The 6,000-nt window shown below is 44.8% G+C and overlaps 1 long non-coding RNA gene across 1 annotated transcript in view; it reads right to left on the reverse strand.

The window, feature by feature from the left end:
• The window catches only part of LOC101902228 (uncharacterized), a 47,661-nt gene extending 41,906 nt beyond the window's left edge, over positions 1–5,755 (reverse strand). The window contains exons 1-2 of the long non-coding RNA XR_003037536.2: positions 5,604–5,755; positions 3,202–3,295 (exon numbers count right to left, since the gene is read on the reverse strand). This is a non-coding gene — a long non-coding RNA (uncharacterized lncRNA). The remainder of the gene's footprint in view (positions 1–3,201; positions 3,296–5,603) is intronic.
• Positions 5,756–6,000: the final 245 nt, after the last annotated feature.

Raw genomic sequence — 6,000 nt, forward strand, 5'->3', positions numbered from 1 at the left:
AGGAAGGTGAGAAATTACAGCCAGAGGCAGGGCTGGCACCATGGAGGGCATTCAACTCTGCCTCTATTTCTATTTTCTTTTTAAAAGTTAGGCAAAGGATGGAGAGGGCATATGTGTAACTGTGGCTGATTCACATTGATGTATGGCAGAAACCAACACAATATTGTCAAGCAATTAGCCGTAAATTAAAAATAGATAATTTTTTTTGAAAAGATAGGGCAAAATGTTGTATTTGTGACTGTACTCTGTATTTTATAATCAATTGAGAAAATAAATTCTTAATAAGAAATACTTAACACAACTTGTCAAATATACTAAAAAGCAATGTCCCAGGCAGAATGTGCATCTAAACAACAGGTGGTGACTGGGGAAACCTGCTCTTTCTGAGCCCCACATATTTCCTGCTGGGATCCATAAAAGGGTCAAACTTAAGCAGAAGTCTTTAAGGAAGACTGGTTCTTCCTGGTTAGGCTGAGACACTTGGACTCCTCAGCCTCAGTGACCTTCTTTTCAGAAGACAATGTTCCTAGAACTCTTACTGGCTGTCCCAAGCTGCTCTTTTATTCTTATTTCATAGACAGATAATAGACAATAGATTTATAGATATAGCTCTATAATAAATGATAAATAATAGGTATATATATATGATAAAGATCAATAATAGATAAAAGATAGATACTGATGATAGATATAGATTAATAATAAATAATAGATAAATGACAGATAATAGATCTAGGTGGACAGATAGATACAGACTGATAATAGATAAAGATGATAGATAGATGATAAATAACAGATAAAATGAGTCACCTATCCCATGAGGCTCTCTCTGATGTTGGCTTTCTCTCCTTCCGATTTATAAGATACTGGAGTTGGGGGGTGGGGGGCTTGGGATACGAAAGGTAATAGAGAGAAAAGGTTGCAACCTAACTCCCCTCTTCTTGAACATGGGCTGGACTTAGTGACCTAATTCCACAGAACAGAGTGCAGAAAGTGGAAATGGTAAGTGTCCAGTGAAAGGGCTGAGCAGACACTCTTAACCAAGCGCACGTTCACCTCCACCAGAGACAGGGGGTAAGTCAGACGTGCCCTCCTCTGATAGAATGGGCTCAGAAGGAGCTTCACACCTGTGGTATTCTGTCCAGAAACCCGCAAACCCAGAGAGTCAGAAACTGCTCCATGACTTTCTATCTGACCTTAAGTGTGACCACAACTCCTGAATGCCATGTCCCCAGAGGTGCTAAATGATATTACCATTGAGTGGAGAGGGGGCCAAAAGGGCTTTTGAGGTTCTCTTTTCAAACCTTGAGACACAAGTCTATACATTTGATGGTTCTCAAAACCAGGGACTGTCTGATACAAAATGCTGCCCTTGTGAGGATTTTAATCATCACACAGAATTCAGATCAAATTTTCTGGGGCCTGGACTGCAACTGTCTTTGGAAATTAACTATTCCATAAACTACTGATGAAACCTCCTGACTGATGCTTGCTTGTCCCCTGGCACTTACTGGACACTGCTGCTCTTGGAGGCTGGCCCCCAAGAGGAGGGCACCAGTGACACAGCACCCCCCACCCCCGCAGGATGCACCCAGCACACCCAGCCACATCCCGCCTCTCCAGCCCCCAAGCCTCCAACCTGCCCCTCACCAGACAGATGCTTTGGTCTCAACACTCATCCCTAACTCAGAAAGCCCTCCCCTGGCTGGTCCTGGCCATGTTCTGGAGCCTCTGGCCCTCCGTGTCTCCACAATCATCACAATTTTCACCTCATGATCACTGTCACACCCCCATAGTCCACCTTCTGCTCTGTCCAGCCTACGAGCCCCAGAGCCACCTGTGCCGGGCACCTGCCCAGCACATCACAGATGTTCACCTGATCACTGCTGAAGGAGATGGTTTACACACTCCAGGCAGAAATCCCCCTGAAAACGAGCAGTCGGAATTGACCATGGAAGCAGGCAGAGCGGTCATTTCAAATGAGAGGCATGGAAAGGTCTCCCAGACTCCAACCTGTTAAAACCTTGCTTTGGGGGGAAGGAGGTAGAAATACAAAGCCCATTTTTGGGAGAATAATTAAGTACACAGGAGCGATGATATGTATGCATTATGACTAGACTCCCTAAGTACATAACTTGAAAAAACAGAATGCAAAGTCAGGGGAAGTCCTCCCCACAACTGTGCTCCCCTTCAGGGCACTCAATCCTCTAAAATACAGTCAAAACCTGGTCCCAAGAGCAGTGCTGCCGGAGGAACTAGAGACATGTCACTATCCGGAAGCCACTGTCCTTGCTTTCTTCTGCCACAGCTTACTGGAACCAGTATAGAAGCCCAGGTTGAATCTCTGCTTTGAAAATTAATTTGAGTAGTGTAAAAGACTTCCTTCCAAACCTCTTGCTTTCTGATACAATTCAATGGAATCGTTCACTCTGAAACAAAAACTGACAAATTCAGCCTTAAGAACCTACCTAACCTGTGCATCTAAAAAAATATTGAAACTCAAATATTTCAGGGTTAAAAAGCATCCTTTTAGGCATATGGTGCAGCACATGGGGCCACAGACCATGAGAGCAGCTGTTGTTGGTCAGAACGTTCCCCTCTCCTTTCTCCGTGGCCACAGTCAGGAGAGAAGGGACCAACTCTCCGTGATTTTCCGCGTGCACGGGGACTGTGAATTCCACAAGTTTCCAGGCCCCGCCCACCGCATCCCACTCCGGCCAGAGAGGGTCGTTAATATTAACCAACTAATGCTCCAACTTCCATCATGTGAGGGAAAGACATTACTTGTTGCCCAAATAGCCACATACCAAATGGATGAATTCACGGTGACTCTTAGAAACAGCACTTGGAGAAATTTCCATGGCTGAGCACAGACTGCACCGTCACCCCTGCCAGACTCCAAGGACACAGCACCACACTCACCACTGGGGCACCAGAAGGACAGCTGGACCCGCTTCCCCGCTTCCCCGAAGGACTGGACATCCACTCAGGATGCCCTCGGCACCCTAGCAATGCCAGGCTACATAGTAATAGATCTTCCTCACAGATACTTCTCCCCAAGTGTCAAAGTGTACAGAAAGGTTATTCACCTTTTCACTGTTACTTATTACATAATTATCTGTTATGATGTTTCTTATTGCATTGTTACTTATTCTGTTGTTGCTACGATGTTACTTATTTTGTAACAAGCAGTACCCCTACCTCAGGGTGCTGTGTGGCTCAGAAGTCAGCCTTCCTGGGCTCACATGATGAAAGAATTTTGTTTGTTTGTTTGTTTTTTGGTCTTTGGGTTTCTCTACAAAAAAAAGAAAAAATTAATTAAGAAGAGAATTGGTCTTTGGCCTTCTAATTTACACATCTTAGATTCCCACCCAAGCTGTCAGCCTTGGAGAAGACAGCCAGTGAATCCTGCAAGTCTGATAAACTACAGACTGATCCAGCAGAGCACTTTGCAGTCCTGGGTGATATTGCGCAAGGCCAAGTGAGCAACGATCATCTCTGTCGAGATCCTGGTTAAATGGCCCAAATGTCTCCAGCCTCAGTTTCCGCACCCACTCAAGGTAACCAGCCTTCCTCAGGGACTTCTGTGAGCATTTAAAGTGACACACAGAAGACACCGTACACCCACCACTCCCTTCCCCCCAGCTTCTCAGAAGAACTCCCACCTAGGAGTCAAGAAGATTCCGAGAAACTCCCAACAAACCTCACAACCTAAACGCAAGTCAAGTGAATGCTTTTATACTCACTTTAAATATTTATAAATTCATTTGGATTCTATTAATTCACACGCTGTGATCATTTCATCAAGGACCTTCCTTAGGAAAAGAAATCTGCTTCACAACTAAGACAAGTTACAGTGCCAAGAATATCAGACATAGGATATTCGTAAACCCCAGCAGTGTTTTCCTGTATCCTGATGCAGTTCAGGAACTCAGCTCCCACGTGCTGGTTGTCGGTCCCTCTTATCAACCACCAGTGTAGGTGACAACAGGGAGCGCTGGGTTAATGAGCAGGAGCCAGGATAAGTGCAGAGCAGGAGAAATTCATTTTCGCAACAACATTTATAATTGGAATATTTAATAACTTGGTCTTATTTTCTCTATGAGGACTCCAAATACAGGCTCACACAGACAGCTCAGCCTCCGAAGGAAGGACAAAGAGGCCAAGAGCCACCCTCTTGCCCAGACCAGCACTGCTCGTGTCCAGTCTCCTGGCAGCTGGGAGCTGATGCTGGCATGCCCTCCACACTCCACCTGGGTGCAAATTTGCATGTCACCTTCCCAGTCCTTGACCTACTTGTGCAGCCAGATCACTGCCTTAAACTGTTTACCCGAGATGTGTTTTGACATGCATTTTTCTCTTCGGCAAAACCCTCTGTGATTTATGGGAAACTAAAATCATGTGTTTCTCGTTAGTTTACACTTTAAAACACCAAAAATGTTATTTTGTAGAGCTATTTCAATGTCCACAGAGTTTTTCAAAGACTTTTTTCTTGGAAACAGAGGTCAACATCTTGCCCAGGGAAACAACCCCCAGACTCTAAGGACCAGGTTTGGCTCCAGACCTCCAAGTCTTTGGATATGCAGAAGGCATTCTGTCCAGCAAAGAAATGCCACCAGCAGAAGAGTCCCAGAGTCTGCTCAGTGTACCATGAGGGCAAGTCTGCCATTCCCTCCAGGGTGCCCGAAGAGTTTACATCCACCCTCCTGGGGGACCCTGGGGTGGGAGTCATTTTGCTCACAAAATCAGTAACATAGAGTCCATTTTCCCACTCAAATGCATCTTTTGAGTACTGCCAGACAGCGCTTGAAAAGATGTACTTGAAGAGATGCCTGTTCTGTTTCAAAACTTTAAACTTAATTACAAACTGTCTTCACTTAAGAGTGTTTTGAGGTTCCTATCTAATTCAAATTGGGTGCATTACTGTGAAACCAGGGAAGATCTGCAGACAGGAAAGTGTGCCCCTCAGCACTGTCCAGCCTGCACCCCTGCATTCCCTCCTCCTCTCCTCTGCAGTCCTGTCTCCCCCCGGCTTCACTCACTGGCCTGCCCTAGCCCGTCTCCAGCAGTGTGACCAAGTCTCCCTAAGTCTGAAGGACGCCATCCCTACCCTGGGAGACCACCCTGAACCACAGGCTCTAACAGTGGGTGAACTTGGCTGCCTCTACTTTAATGCACACTGTAGATACTTTTGCACCATTTGGAGCAACTAATGGCCTGTCAGACACTTGGGAGTTATTCATTTCTAAATACAGATTCATTTTAGATACATAATGTATGGTAGGTTATAAGATGCATCTCAGCATGTTATAGAAGAATGCTCATCTCTTTTCAAAAGCAATTATCTAACAAAATTACTACTATTAGCTGTATATGGAAGTTGTTATAAAATCATGATTTATATTTTTTTTATGAACGCACTAGAACTCCTAGAGTGTCCTTCAGGGAAGCCACAGGAAGCACCAAAGGTGGCTGTAAAAAGCAAAGACACAGAAAGGCTGCCTCAAATGAGGCAGGAGACCAAAGAGGAAACAAGGAGCAACCCCATCTAAGAATGTCCTGCCAGCTCAGAAGCTCCAAGCATCCACCGGGTGTCAACTTACCATTAATGACACTTTTAGAACTGCTCTGTGAAACCAACCCAGGCAAGCACTGTCATCACAAGAATTCACTTATTTATATCCTGTCCTCTCATAGCGGCAGCCATACCTGATTTCATATGTAAGGATTTCAGATGGAGAATGTTGATTAAAGGTCGCCATGGCGACCACACATTTGTGTCTCCATGGTGACACTCACAAATGGGAAAGACCCTTAACTTTAATTTTATTTAAAGTTCCAAAAGATGTTTTCTCCTCAGACTGCATAATATAACAAGGCTAAGTGGATCTTGCTCTCTGCTCCACTTGTTCTTGGGAAAGCAAAGGGAGAAAAAGGTAAAGGGGAGGGAGAGGTGAGAACTCTTTAGAATAGATAAGATGCGGATTCCTGTTTCTTGCC

This window comes from Bos taurus, chromosome 12 (assembly GCF_002263795.3).
Source record: "Bos taurus isolate L1 Dominette 01449 registration number 42190680 breed Hereford chromosome 12, ARS-UCD2.0, whole genome shotgun sequence".
Taxonomy (NCBI): domain Eukaryota; kingdom Metazoa; phylum Chordata; class Mammalia; order Artiodactyla; family Bovidae; genus Bos; species Bos taurus.